General features: G+C 35.6%; 1 long non-coding RNA gene across 1 annotated transcript; it reads left to right on the top strand.

Moving 5' to 3' along the window:
• Positions 1-12,975: 12,975 nt before the first annotated feature.
• Positions 12,976-14,481, top strand: LOC128290389 (uncharacterized). Its single transcript, XR_008280207.1, has 2 exons — positions 12,976-13,005; positions 14,115-14,481. It is a non-coding gene; the product is annotated as an uncharacterized LOC128290389 (long non-coding RNA).
• The last annotated feature ends 477 nt before the right edge of the window (positions 14,482-14,958 follow it).

The following is a 14,958-nucleotide window of genomic DNA, read 5'->3' as shown; positions in this document are numbered from 1 at the left end:
GGAAGTGATGCTTTTTAGGTAATTTTCTTTCAAAAACACTATGATTTAATTGGTTCAAAAATTTGTAAGTGGGTTAAAAGAGGTTTTTGCTGGTAAGAATATTGAGCCTGAGCTAAATAATACCATGTTAGTTCTCTTTCCTAAAGTTCTTAGTCCTGATAACTTTTCACAATTCTGTCGTATTAGTTTGTGTTTCGTGATGTATAAATTGGTGATTAAAGTAGTTACTAATTGTTTCAAAATGGTGTTTCTTAATATCATTGGCCAGGAACAAGCAAGTTTCATTGCAGGACGTAATATTACTAACAACATACTGATTGCACAGGAGGTCGTTCATTCGATGAGGAGTAAGCACAAGAACATGATGTGGATGACTGTTAAAATTAACCTGGAAAAAGCTTATGACAAAGAACAGTAAGAGTTTATTAGGGCTTCTCTTAAGGCTGCAAGTATTCTAGACATGCTTATAAATGTTATAATGTCGACTCTTTTGAGTTCTACTATATAGGTGTTATGGAATGGTGTTCCAATGCAAAAGTTCAGGCCGACGAGGGGTATTCAGCAAGGTTGTTCGCTTTGGCCATATCTATTTGTTCTTTGCATGGAATGGCTCGACCATAACTTTCATCAAGCTATAGATGATGGTCTTTGGCGGTTTATTCATTTATCGAAATTTGGTTTAAGTCTCTCTTATCTTTTCTTTATGGATGATCTTGTCATTTTTGGCCACACAGATCTCCAGCAAACTTTGATCCTTAAAGATATTTTAGAGAGGTTCTGTGGGTATTTTGGTCATCGAGTTAATGCTCAGAAGACTGATATTTATTTTTTTAAAGGAACAATGATAAGTTGAGTGAAATTATTGGTTTTCACACGGTGCTTAATCTTGACATTTATTTGGGGGTACCTCTTCTTTATGAAAGGATTCCAAATAGTACCTTAAGTTTATTGTTGACAAGATTCAGAGTAAGCTGAACGGATGGGATGCTAAGAGATTATCTTTAGTTGGTAGAGCTAGCTTCTTGCAATCAATTTTGCTATTTGTTCCTAAATATTTCATGCAATCCATGTTGATTCCTAAGGGATTATGTGATGAGATTGAACATATCGTCAGGCAATTTATTTGGGGGACATTTGATAGTAGGCAGAAGATGTATTTGGTCAATTGGCAGTATGTTTGCCAACCTTGTTCTTGTGGAGGGCTTGGCATTAGACATTTGAAAGACCAAAATACCTCGTTTATGATGAATTTAGGGTATAACTTAGTCTCCAAACTGAATGCCTTATGGGTTCGAGTTCTTCAATCTAAATATGGTATGAAAGAAGCTTTACTAGATATGAAACACCCCATACCCGTATCCTACGCCAGGGGGGGATACAAGGCGTTACCTAACTTGAACTCATACTTACAACCAATTTCGAGTCCTCATGACTTGGAAAATTTAAAACTTTATTAAACTTATCAATAAATTCTGAATATGGCTTACGAGGCCCAAAACAGACATCGAAAGTCATTCGGGACCAATCTGGGTCCTTTTGACAACTATAGGAAAATGTCACTTGACACAGGGGCACACGCCCGTATGGGAGGGACAACACGCCCGTGTGAGCATTCCAACATGGCCGTGCTGATGGCCCGTGTGTCTCACACGACCTAAGCAAGACAGGGACACGCCCATGCTCTCCACCTATATGGAATTAATTCTAAATGCACACCTACAGGGGTTTTCACACGGCCCGGTACACGCCCTTGTCCCGTGTCCTTCACATAGCCATGAAACGCCCGTGTCCTAGCCCGTGTGCAAAAACCTGGACATTCTGTTTCTTACGTTAGCAATTCTTAAGGGTTACACGGCCAAGTCACACGCCTGTGTGCTAGGCTGTGCCTTTCACACAGCTGAGACACACGTCTGTGTCTCTACCCGTGTGTTTACTATCATGTATACTGACTTGAAATTTTTACTTGCAGAGGACACAAAACTGGACCACATGCCCATGTGGTAGACTGTGTGTCACACACGGGCTAGACACACGCCCTTGTAACTAACCATATAGAAAATATAAGGCTATTTACCAAGCCCCATTGCCACCCTTACATATGTCGTTCTATACAAATTCCAACCAATACCAAAATAAGCATAATTCCTATAACCAAATCAGCCGTAATAGACATTCATTCAACCATGATAATGCATCTTTTATAAATTCAAAATGAATGTTAGCCATCATTCAAGGCTTAATACAAATTAAAGGGTTTCTAACCCAAGCCAATACATATGGCCAAACCTCAATGGCACAAAATAATAAAGTCTAAGTCCTATACATGACATATTCAAAAATATAAATCCAACTATACCAAATGCTTCGGTTGATAGTGTGATCGATATCTTTGACTTCTGGTGATCCTTGAGCTAGTTAGTAACCAGATCTCAAGTCTATCTTGGAGAACATCGTGGCTCCCTTCAACTGATCGAATAAATCATCTATCCTTGGCAAAGGATACTTGTTTTTCACTGTTACCTTATTGAGCTGTCTATAGTCTATACATAACCTCATCAACCCGTCTTCCTTTTTCACAAACAACACTGGTGTGCCCTACGGTGAATAGCTAGGTCTCGCAAAACCTTTATATGTTAACTCTTGCAACTGTACTTTCAACTCTTTCAACTTTGTTGGGGCTATTCTATACGGAGCAATAGAAATGGGTTCCGTGCCAGGTACCAACTCGATTCCAAACTCAATTTCCCTCTCTGGTGGTAGTCCGGGTAATTCTTCCGAAAATACATCTATAAACTCACAGACCACTGGTACCAATTCTATCTTCAACTCAGACACTTGAGTATTCAACACAAAAGCAAGATATGCCTCATATCCTTTCCTCAAGTATTTTTTAGCCGACATAGATGATATTACCACAGACATTTTATTCAGCTCATTTGGTCTAACCCAAAGGACATTCCTGTCTTCACATTTCAACTCGATAACTTTTCTCCCACAATTCACTACAACACTATGAGCAGTCAACCAATCCATCCCAAGGATTACATCAAATTTATTGAACGATAATAACATCAAGTTAGCCGGAAAAAAAATGACCCCTAATAGACAGAGGACAACCTCTGCACACTTGATCAACTAGCACATGTCTACCTAAAGGATTGGACACTTTTATTACAAACTTAGTGGAATTTACTAGCATGCTCATGCAAGATATCAATTCCATACAAATATAGGAGTAGGTCGACCCTAGGTCAATTAAAGCAATAACAAATATTTCATGGATAGAAAAGGTATCCGTAATCACGTTGGGAGACTCTGCCTCTTCACGGGCACAAATAGTGTAAGTCCTTGCAGGCGCTCTACCCTCGGACCTCGCTGTAGCATCTCTTGGTGCACCTCTACTAGTAGCCCCGCTTCCAAGGTTCTTTTATGGTCTACCCCTCAATGGGGCACTACTTGCCTTCGCTTCTTGCTTTTTCTCTCTATCTTCTATTTCGGGGCAGTCTCGGATGAAGTGGTTCAGTGACCCATATTTAAAACACCCTCTTTCTTTACCTCGACACTCGCCGAAATGGCGTCTGCCACATTACGAACACTCTGCCCTATTTGGCCGAGAACTACTGACACCCGCGACAGAAACGGTCTGACTCTAGAAGTTGCATTCTGTCGGTTCTTATTTCTATTCGAAAACCCCCATCGAAGCATTCGATCGGGTAGTGAATTCCTTCGATCTCTTAGATGAGAACTGATGTGACTTCCCCATCTGTCTTTTCTTGGAATATCGCGACTCAGTAGCCACTTTCCTCTTCTCTTTTATCAGCTCATCTACCTTGCATGCTCTCTCAATGAGCACTACAAATTCTCTTAGTTCTAGGATACCAACAAACACTCGAATATCTTTATTAAGGCCATCCTCGAACTTCTTACACATAGTGGCTTCTGTAGACACTCATTTTCGTGCATATTTACTGAGCCTCATAAATTCACGCTCATATTCCATCACCGCCATTGGACCTTGCTTTAGCTCTAGGAATTCCTTCCTCTTTTGATTTATGAATCTTTGGCTAATATACTTTTTTTGAAATTCTTCCTGGAAGAATTCCTAAGTGATTCTCTCTCTCGATATAATAGACACGAGAGTATTCCACCACTGATACGCCGAATCCCATAGGAGTGACACTGTACACTTCACACACTCTTCAGGTGTGCACGATAGTTCATTGAATACCCTAATGGTATTTTCCAACCAAAACTTTGCTCTTTCTGGGTCATCATTTATACTAGCCCGAAATTCCTCAGCCCCTTGTTTCCGAATCTTATCCACTGGAGGTTTCTCCCTCCTAAACATGTCCGCACCTTGCAGAGCTACCAGGGCATATTGAGGGATCGGAGGAGGTGGGGGAGGTAGAGTGTTCAGATTCACACGGATGAACTCCGTGTACCAAGCATCAATCATTCGGAGATAGGCTTCTCTATCCCCTCCGCCTTGGACCATAGTCACGGGCTCACTCTCAACTGGCGCGGTCCCTTCGGCGGGAGCCGGCGTATTACTCTCCACATCATTAGCCGTAGTTCTATCTGGATCCATTTACTATATGAAAATACAATTTATTATCGTCAGAAGTAGTCACACTATCAATATATAATTATGACATGTATAGCTAGACTCATACTCTCGCTAGGTTAGTCCTAGAACCGACTAAACCATAGCTCCGATACCACTAAATGTAACACCCAATACCGGTATCCTACGCTGAGCGAGATACAAGGCATTACCTAACTTGAACTCATACTTACAACCAATTCCGAGTCCTCATGACTTGGAAAATTTAAAACTTTCTTAAACTTATCAATATATTCTTAATATGGGCTTATGAAGCCCAAAACACACATCAGAAATCATTCGGGAACATCCTAGGTCCTTTTGACAACTATAGGAAAATGTCACTTGACACAGAGGCACACGCCCGTGTGGAAGGGGAACACGCCCATGTGAGCATTCTAAAATAGTCGTGTTGATGGCCCATGTGTCTCACACGGCCTAAGCAAGATAGGGACATGCCCATGCTCTCCACCCATGTAGAATTAATTCTAAATGCACATATACAGGGGTTTTCACACGGCCTGGCACACACCTGTGTCTCTAGCCCATGTCCTTCACACGGCCATGACACGCTCGTGTGCAAAAACCTGGAAATTTTGTTTCTGATTCAGTAATTCTTAAAGGTCACATGGCCAAGTCACACGCCCGTGTGCTAGGCCGTGCCCTTCACACGACTGAGATACACCACCATGTCTCTGTCCGTGTGTCTACTATCATGCATACTGACTTGAAATATTTACGTGCAGGAGACACACGGCCGGACCACACGCCCATGTGGTAGACTTTGTTTCACACACAGCTTAGACACACGCCTGTGTGCCTACCTGTGTGGATAATATAAGGCTATTTACCAAGCCCCATTGCTACTCTTACATATGTAGTTCTATACAAATACCAACCAATACCAAAACAAGCATAATTCCTATAACCAAATCAGCCACAATAGACATTCATTCAACCATAATAATGCGTCTTTTATAAATTCAAAATGAATGTTAGCTATCATTCAAGGCTTAATACAAATTAAAAGGTTTCCAACCCAAGCCAATACATATGGTCAAACCTCAATGGCACAAAATAATAAAGTCTAAGTCCTATACATGCCATATTCAAAAATATAAATCCAACTATATCGAATGCGTCAGTTGATAGTGTGATCAATATCTCTGACTTTCGGTGATCCTTGAGCTAGTTAGGCGGCACTGTAAGGAAATAAGAAGGGAAGGAAGTAAGCATAATAGCTTAGTAAGTTGCAGATAAGTAAGTATACACCATTTATCAATAATAAACATGCTCATAACACCAAGGTAGGCATAAGCACAACTTACTCATTACCATCCATACAAGTCACGTTATATATTGAGCTCATATCTCATACGTACCAATTAGGTACCTGTACCACTCACAACATGGTTATACTTTCCTCATTAGCTTAAGAACATAACTTTCACCGTTGAACCATTTGGAATACTACCGGATATTACATAAGCCCCAAGCATAGGGTAAGGTGCCGATGCCATGTCCTAGACACGGGCTTACACTGGCTCATATCTCAAGTCGATGTCATGTCCCAGACATGGTCTTACACTGACTATCATCTCGTAGCCGATGCATATCCCAAACATGTCTTACAATGGCTTACGTCTCGAGGCCAATGCACGTCTCAAACATGTTTTACACTAGCCCTCGTCTCAATATCGATGCCATATCCCAGCACTAGCTCTCATAATGTGGTCGATGCATGTCCCAGACATGTCTTACACTAGCTCACACACGAATGACTCAAATGTCATGGCATGAATATCCGATTTACTTCCTAAGGTTCCAATGGAAAATTCTACTATCTCATTTACCATTATACATTCTCAATTTCACAATCAAGTAATTTATGCTGTAATAATTCAAGCACATATAATTAACAATGTAGTTGTATTATTTATATACAACTTACCTCGGATTACAAAATGTGGCGACTAGCCGATTTAGTTGATTTGCTTGGTTTTCCCTCAGTCTAGTTCGGATTCGGTATTTCTTGATCTATAATAACAAAATGCACTTATTTAATCACTAAATAAAATTAGACAATCAAAAATTCACTTATTTGGTAAGATGACCATTTTGCCCCTAGACCTTGACAAAATAACCATTTTACCCTTAGGCTCGAAAATTGATTTTTATCGAATTTATTTATTTCTCAAGACTAACAGAACCTCTTTGACTCTTATAGCAACACCAAATTTCCACTATTTCACACATTTATTATCTATTTTACAACTTATGCATATTTGTCCTTTTAGGTGTTTTCATGCTAACACATTTCACAAAAGTTGTTTATAAGACACCTAAGACTCATTTTCTTCCATAAAAACTCAGCAAACATCACAAATCCTTTCATGGAAAAACCCTAGACTCTTAATCATTTTGCAAAATATTACTCTCATTTGAAAGCTCATGCTTCAAGGGCCTCAAAAGTACAAAAATATTTAAGGGAAGCCATTAGGATCACTTACTTGTAAGGCTTAAAGTTGTTGAAATTTGAAGCTCTTAAAACCCCATTATTTTCTGAAAATTTCGATGGAGGAAGAAGATGAAAAGGGATGATATCATCCTTCTTTTATTTATTTCTATTTTTGGTCAAAATAAGCCACTTAACCCACCAAATTTTAAAATTTTGTCTCCTCTTTGACTCGATGGCCGGTTATGCTCCTTTAAAAGGGTCTAATTGCCCTTTAAAATCCTCAAATTTTAATTCTCTAATAAAATAACACCTTTAGCTATCAAATTAGGATTTTTACACTTTATGCGATTTAGTCCTTTTTCGCAATTGGGCTCATAAACGTTAAAATTAGCTCACCAAATTTTTCATGCACTAATATAAACATACTATGACTCTATATTAATAATAAAATAATTTCTTTGACTTCAAAGTTATGGTCTCGAGACCACTATTCCGACTAGCCCCAAAATTGAGCTGTTACAAGATAATATCTTGCGAGGGAGATGTTTATTTCTTTGGAGGGTTATTTCTAAGGCATGGCCTCTAATTTGCAGAAGTTTGCTTTGGCCAATTGGAAATGGGAATAATATTATTTTTTGGAAAGACTCATGAATCCCAAATATGGGGTCTTTGATCTATCAAGTTCCAATCTATGCTAATATGAATTTGGACTGTCTTCTTAGTGATATAGCCACTGGAGAGGGGTATTGGAATTTGGATCTTTTTCGTCTTTAACTACCTGATGATATAATTAGACTTATTGTGGGTATTCCTTCACCCCATCCATTTGCAGGTTTTGACAGGATTATTTGGGCTCATACTTCAAATGGTATTTTCTCTCTCAAAAGTGCGTATTGGCACATTCAGGAATGATTGTGGAATATAAAGAATGTGAAGTGGAACTTGGCATGGAAATTTCAAGTGCCCCATAGAGTCAGACTTTTCATATGGCGTGTCTTGAATCAACGTTTTCTTACTAATGTAAAGCTTGTTAAGCGGGGTATAGGGTATGATAGTTCTTGTGGTATATGTGGTCATCATTCTGAAGACATATTAAATGTTCTCAGAGATTGTCCGACAACTAAAAAAATTTGGACGCATGTTTTTCTGGATAGAATTAATGGGTGTTTCTTTACAGGTGACCTTATTAAGTGGTTAAAGTCTAATTTATAGAATGCTGCTAAATCACTAGTCGATGAGGTAAATTGGTCTTGTTTATTTGGTTTACTTATCTAAAGGATTTGGAGGGATCAAAACCTTTTTCTTTTTCAGGGTGTCTCATGGAATACATATGAGATAGTTAAAATATCATATATTTGGGCAAAACAATTTTCCTCTTTTCACAAGGAGGACGTGTCTAGAAAATAGGAGTCAAATTTAATTACTCATATTCTAGAAAATTGGATAAGCCTTTGTACTAATAGGACAGTTCAGATTGCTTCTAAAAATGCTATAGCAGGGAGTCATAAGAAATGAAAATGGGGAGTGGATTATGGGATACAACATATATTTGGGCAAATGCTCAGTTCTTAATGCTGAATTGTGGGGTATTCTAGATGGATTGACCCTCATTCACTATAGAAGATATGAGGGTGTGATTATTCAAATAGATAGCTTGGAAGTGGTCAAGATCATTCAACATTCTTCCTTGATGAGTTCGAATTCTACTCTTATTAGATGTATCCATCTTTTTCTGGTGAGTGTAGAACTTTGGGTCATACAACATTTTCCTATAGACTAGAATAAGGTTACTGACTGTTTAGCCAAGATGGCCTTTGATACAAATCATGGCCTGAAGATATTTGAGGAGATTCTAATAGAGGTGCTAGCACTTTCTTCTACTGTTCAAGTAGGTGACAGTCTTTCTCAAAGAACTCTTATGTAGTTAGATTACTATATTTGTTTTTCTTTACAAAAAAATAAAGGTTGATAACTCATAATAATTAATTGAACTTGCTAGTTTTATAAACTTCATAATTACTCATGTAAAAGAATGTAAATTACAATATTTATAAAAGTGATAATGCACGCACCTGCTATACATTTTTTTTTTTATTTGATTATCATTTTCTTTCTGTTTTCAACATAATTCTCACTTTGTTATTTGATGGAATTTCTTGATATGGATTCTATTGTAGATTTACAACAATTGTCTTTTTATAACATGTTATAGGTGTTTTGCAATCATCTCTCTATAACAAGTTACTATAGCAAAACAGGCTTTTAGCAACGTTTTTTGTGGCGTTTTGACCAAAATGCCGCAAAAGTTATACATTAGTGGCGCTAATCGGAAAACGTCGCAAAATTTAGAGCTATAGCATGAGAAAAACGCCGCAAAAGGTCAAGCATTAGCGGCGTTTGTGAGAAAAACGCAGCAAAAGGTCTAGCAGTTTATTATTTAACTAGTTTCTTTATATTAATTAAAATACAATTTATTTTTAATTGAATATTTAAAATCTTCAGAAAAAATTAATGACACATAGAAAAATTTGAAAGTAAAAACATAGAAAAATATATGTTAAAAATGAAAAAATGAAAAACTATTATTTAAAATAATTTTAAAGTTTTTAGGTATCTGATGATTGTTCTTAAATTTATATATTAAATAATTTCGATATAATTGTAAAAGAGATAATATTAATTTTAAAATTTTAAAACTATCATTATAGTTTATGGTTATGGTTTAGGGTTTAGTGTTTTACTGTTTAAGGCTTAGGGTTTAGTATTTTTAGGTATTAGTGCTTATGTTTTAGGGGTTGGAAGTTATTGCTTTAGAGTTAGGATTTTGAGTTTATGGTTTAGTATTTTGGGGTTTATGTTTTTAAAGGTTAGGAGTTAGGCTTTTAGGGGTTAGGGGTTAGGGAAGTTAAGCAGATTGAGTCTTAACTCAATTAGTATGAGCATTGTTGTCAATATAAGAGAACATGGGTTTCAGTGTGTTGAAATGCATTATCCTCCTGTTTATGAGTTGGGGAGGAAATATGAGTAGTACATTGTAGATATAATATCAAAAAGATTTTGAGAAGTTAAATTTTATCAAAATCAATTTCGATAAATTCTATCAGCTACACAAAAAATTAAACTTGTGGATACAAACTCTTCGTAAGGAAGTTTAGTTTCATTTTTAAAATTATTTTCAGTACACAAATTTAAAATTTTATAAATTAAATATATTGTTTGAAACAAAACAAACTTAATTTAAAGGAATTTAAGAAATAATTAAACCTTTCAAATATAGAAACAAAGAAGAAAATTGGATTGAATCTAACTAAAATTAGGGATTTAGTACATGTACTTCAATTTGATCAATTTTTGTCCTTACACTTTTTGAATTGGTGATTAGTATCGTACGTTTCAATTTTTTTTATCAATTTAGTACATGTACTTCGATTTGAGCAATGTGGGCTTCTTAGTTCTCTTAGGATAATAGGGGGATTAAATGCTCAAAAAGTTAAAACCCACATCCCTAAAGCTGGGTTTGCATAATGATAAAATTCACTATTAATATTTACTCATTTTATCACTTTTGTCTTATTTTTAGATCAATTTGACTTTCAATCTTCGACGGCACTGATGTGACAACTCACGTGCTAGTCAATTTGTATTCCATTGTTGGCGCAAATATTTTTTTAAAGAAATTATAAAATTTTTTAAATTTTGTTGAATTTTTAAATATTTATTAGTACCAAAGGCATTAGCGGCATTTTTCCCATAAACGCCGCAAAAGGTAAACAATTTTACTTTAGACAAAACGGCGCCATTTTTCATAAAAAATGCTGCAAAAAATAATTTTACTTTAGACAAAACGACACCATTTTGTAGTGGCGGTTTTAGTGGCATTAGAGGCGCTAGGGGGTAAATGCCGCAATAGGTCGGGCTTTAGCGGCGTTAGAAGAAAAACGCTGCAAAAGGTGTACAAGATAAAGACGCCGCAAAAAAATCATTTTACTTTGTACAAAATGGTGCCATTTTGTATTGCACTTTTAGTTGCGTTAGTGCGCTACTTTAAAAATGCCGCAATAGGTCGATCTTTAGCGGCGCTATGTGAAAAACATCGCAAAAAAAATCGTTTTACTTTATACAAAACAGTGTCGTTTTGTATGGCACTTTTACTGGCGTTAGCGGCGCTACTTTAAAAATGCCGCAATAGGTCAATCTTTAGCGGCACTAGGTGAAAAACGCCTTAAAAAGTCATTTTGTTTTAATTGAAACGGCATCGTTTTGCTCTCATCATTTTCATCTCATATACCCGAAATCCCTAAATTTTCCCCCTAAACGTTAATCCCCCAAATCAATTTATTTTTTCCCGAAAATTTAAAATCCCTTTTTGGAAACCCTTAAACCTAAATCCTCACCTAAATCCCTAATACCTAAAATTCCTTTATTTTTTCCCCCATTTTAGTTTCCCCAAATCCCCTTCCCCGAAATCCCTAACATTTCCCCAAATATTTTTTTCCCAAATCAGTTCCCCCTCCCGAAATATTTTTCCCCAAATCAGTTCCCCAAATCACCGTCGACAGCTCTCTACATCGCTGTTGGCAGCCCTCTGCTGCATCTCTGTCACCAGCCGTCTGTTGCTTCACCTTGTAAATTTCATTTGATTTTGTCTTGTTATTATTATTGTTGCTTTTTGTGTATTTGGAATGGAAAATAGTCAACTACTTCGTTGCTTTGATATTGGGCAGCAACCTTGTTTTGTTGTAATTGAATTATTATATTAAATTATGTCTTCATATGTTTGGATAGAAAGTAGCATCTCAATCAAATATGATATTGGATTTTGTAGGAAATGGGGATATATGCATATACCATAAGTTTCGTAATTGAGTAGTGGGCTCTGCTTTAATGTTGGTTGATTTTGATGAAGTTGGCCTACTGTTTATCTCACCACCCAAATGGCCATCTTGTTAGAGTGTGGTGAGACTTTGTTTATTCCTTAATTTCAATATTATTTAAATCATTTAACCTTATTCCATTAAGCTATTTTATTTAAAAATAAAATAAAAATATAAGGAAGCCCTAAACCCTTCCTTACATGAATCTTGTTCAATAAAAATCATACTGGTTTATACTAAAGTTTGAGTTTTGGTTTAGATTAATTTTTTTTTAAAAACAGAAAAAATTGTTGAACTAAGTTGAGGTGTGCATATTAGAAACATAGATATGTAGTTTATACCCAAAACAGAGGCAGTGAAGATGTGGGGATGTGTTGCCCTTATCCTTATCTTTTGTTTTTCTACCATAATTATCTCTCAACTTGCTGTTGTTCCTTATTTTCAAGAATAAATTGAAATCACATTTGGTTGTTTGGTAGTTGAAGTCTCCCTTCTCACATGCAACTATTTTTATTACTTGTAGCTTATAAACAACATGCCTTGTAATTGATCCATATGAATGGTTATTGCAAAAAATATATTATTTAATTGAAGGATAAAAGCATTATTTTAATACATATTAATAAAAAGTTAAAGTTATTAAAACATAATTTTAATTTTACCCAAATATTATGTTTATTTTATTACAAGGTAAACAATAATTTTGTCTTGATATGTTCTTTTAAAGGAAATTAAATAAATATGCAAATTTTAAATATCAATCTTTTGAAATTTAAGAAAATAAGTCATTTTAAAGAGAGAAAATGAAAATATCATTTCCTTTTTCTCACAATCCCAGGTTTTTCTTTTTTCTATATGAAGGACCACTTCGTTTATAATTCATTAGTTTTGTATTTCTTTTGTTTATTCCATTGATTTGATTTCTTGGTGGTGACAACATTGATTTGAAATTTTCTTTTGTTTGTAATAGTGATTTAAAGCACATAAGTGGTTTGTCATCCAATTTTCTGCCATCCAGTTTTTTGTTATCTGCCATCCAATTTACTTAGCTTCAATCCACATTGTCTCAGGTAGACAGCTCTGTTTCCTTTCTTTTTTTGTTTTTAATTTTCTTATCTGAATTTTGAATTCTTGACAAACCAAGGAAAAAAGAAAAGGGATCTGCCAAAAAATATCAACGCATTGAAATGGTTTACTTGGTTATGACACTTATACCATCTTCTCTAATAATTTCGTGGATTATTATGACTTCTAATATTAAGTAAGAAATTTCCAAAATAATTATGAATTTGCAATGTAAAGTATAGCCTATTTTTTCTTGGTATTTAATTATTAGTTTATATTTTTGCAAGTAATACATGCTTGCTGGAAACAAGGAAATAATGTTTCATGAGTTTTTGCAATTCAATTTGAAGACAATTAAGTAAACAAAGACTTGGAAGTTAGAGCAACAACACTTAGATAAGAATTAAAAAGATTAAGCTGTACGCCACTGATATTTTGGAAATTTATTCTCTAGAATTTTGACTTTGAATTGGGAAAAAATTCCATTTCCATTTTATTTTATATGGTAAATATGCACAGGCTAGTTCAACAAGTTAACAATTTATTGTGACATCACCTAAGATATTCATAAGTATAATGATAGCATTGGAGAACGAAGTGGGTTGTTGGGGGGGGGGGGGGGGTTTGAGAGATAAGAAGGAGTGGTTTATTGATAGTAGCTAAGGGATCGGAAATGGCTGAGATAATAGCCATTAAAACAGTCGTTTTGTTAATAAGATAAGGTTCAGGGCCTCTTTATTTTATTTTTTATTGCCCTTCTGTTAATGCCCCATCACGTTAACCATTTTTTGCTTCAATCTTCCAATTTCATACAGCTAACACTAATAGATATAGAACAGCTATTTTAATTATTTATTTAGATGTTTCAAAATTATGCCATTGAGGTCATCCTGTCTTGTTTACAGATGTGAAAAAGTGAATGGTATATTCGAATTTCGTCCCTTTATTAGAGCCAACAAATAAAAGCTTTTAATTAATATATTATGTATTTTTATAATGTGATTATTTAGTTAATCTTATTAAAATGTTGGCACATAATTAATTGTTTTTGTTAAAGTGTTGGCACAAAATTTTTAATATATTCAAATTTTAATTCTCCATTACGAGATTTTAGAGGTTAAGAGATCAAATGGCTTAGATGCAAGCGAGCACAGTTGAGCAAATTGCTCAACTTAAAGCGGAGGCAGCATCGAGAGAAGTAGAGGTTCAAAGAAAATATGAAGAACTCTAGCTACAACTTAAAGCGGAGGCAGCAGCGAGGGAAGCAAGGGAAGCAGAGCAAAGCAAAAAATACGACGAACTCCAGCAACAACTTCAGAATATGCTGAAGATGTTTCAGCAGTCACAGAATCCACCATCTTAGACGTTTGTTTTCTTATTGTAAGAATATTTTAACATTATAACTTTTAACATTATTGTAAGAATATTTTTGTTATTTCATTTTTTAATTTAGATTATATATCTTTCGTTGGATTTTGAAAGTATCATTTAGATTTGCTATTTTTGGTTGGGTTTGATGTTACAGGAAGGGTTGTATATGAATGAAAATAGGATATTAGAAATCTGCTAAAGTTAGTGACCTTTTTTTGTATAAATGCTGCTAAAAGTCATGTTCTTTAGCGGCGTTTACGGTAAAAGCGCTGCTAAAGGTCATGTTCTATAGTGGCGTTTGTAGGAAAAGCGCTACTAAAAGGTCATGTTCTATAGTGGCATTTGTGGAAAAAGCACCGCTAAAGGTCACATTAAATGTCACATTCTATAGAGACATTTGAGGTAAAAACGCTACTAAGGGTCTATAGCGGCGTTTTTTCACATAAACGCCACAAAAATTTAGCGGTGTTTTTTGCTGCGCTTAACAAGCGCTATAAATAGTTTTAGCGGTGCTGCTTTAGGCCCAAAAAAGCACCGCTAAAAACCTGTTTTGCTGTAGTGAGTAAAATCTTGGCAAACCAAGGAGG

This window comes from Gossypium arboreum, chromosome 3, assembly GCF_025698485.1.
Source record: "Gossypium arboreum isolate Shixiya-1 chromosome 3, ASM2569848v2, whole genome shotgun sequence".
In the NCBI taxonomy this organism is placed as follows: domain Eukaryota; kingdom Viridiplantae; phylum Streptophyta; class Magnoliopsida; order Malvales; family Malvaceae; genus Gossypium; species Gossypium arboreum.
The sequence above is the reverse complement of the archived record's forward strand: the minus strand, read 5'-3'. Positions and strand labels throughout refer to the sequence as shown.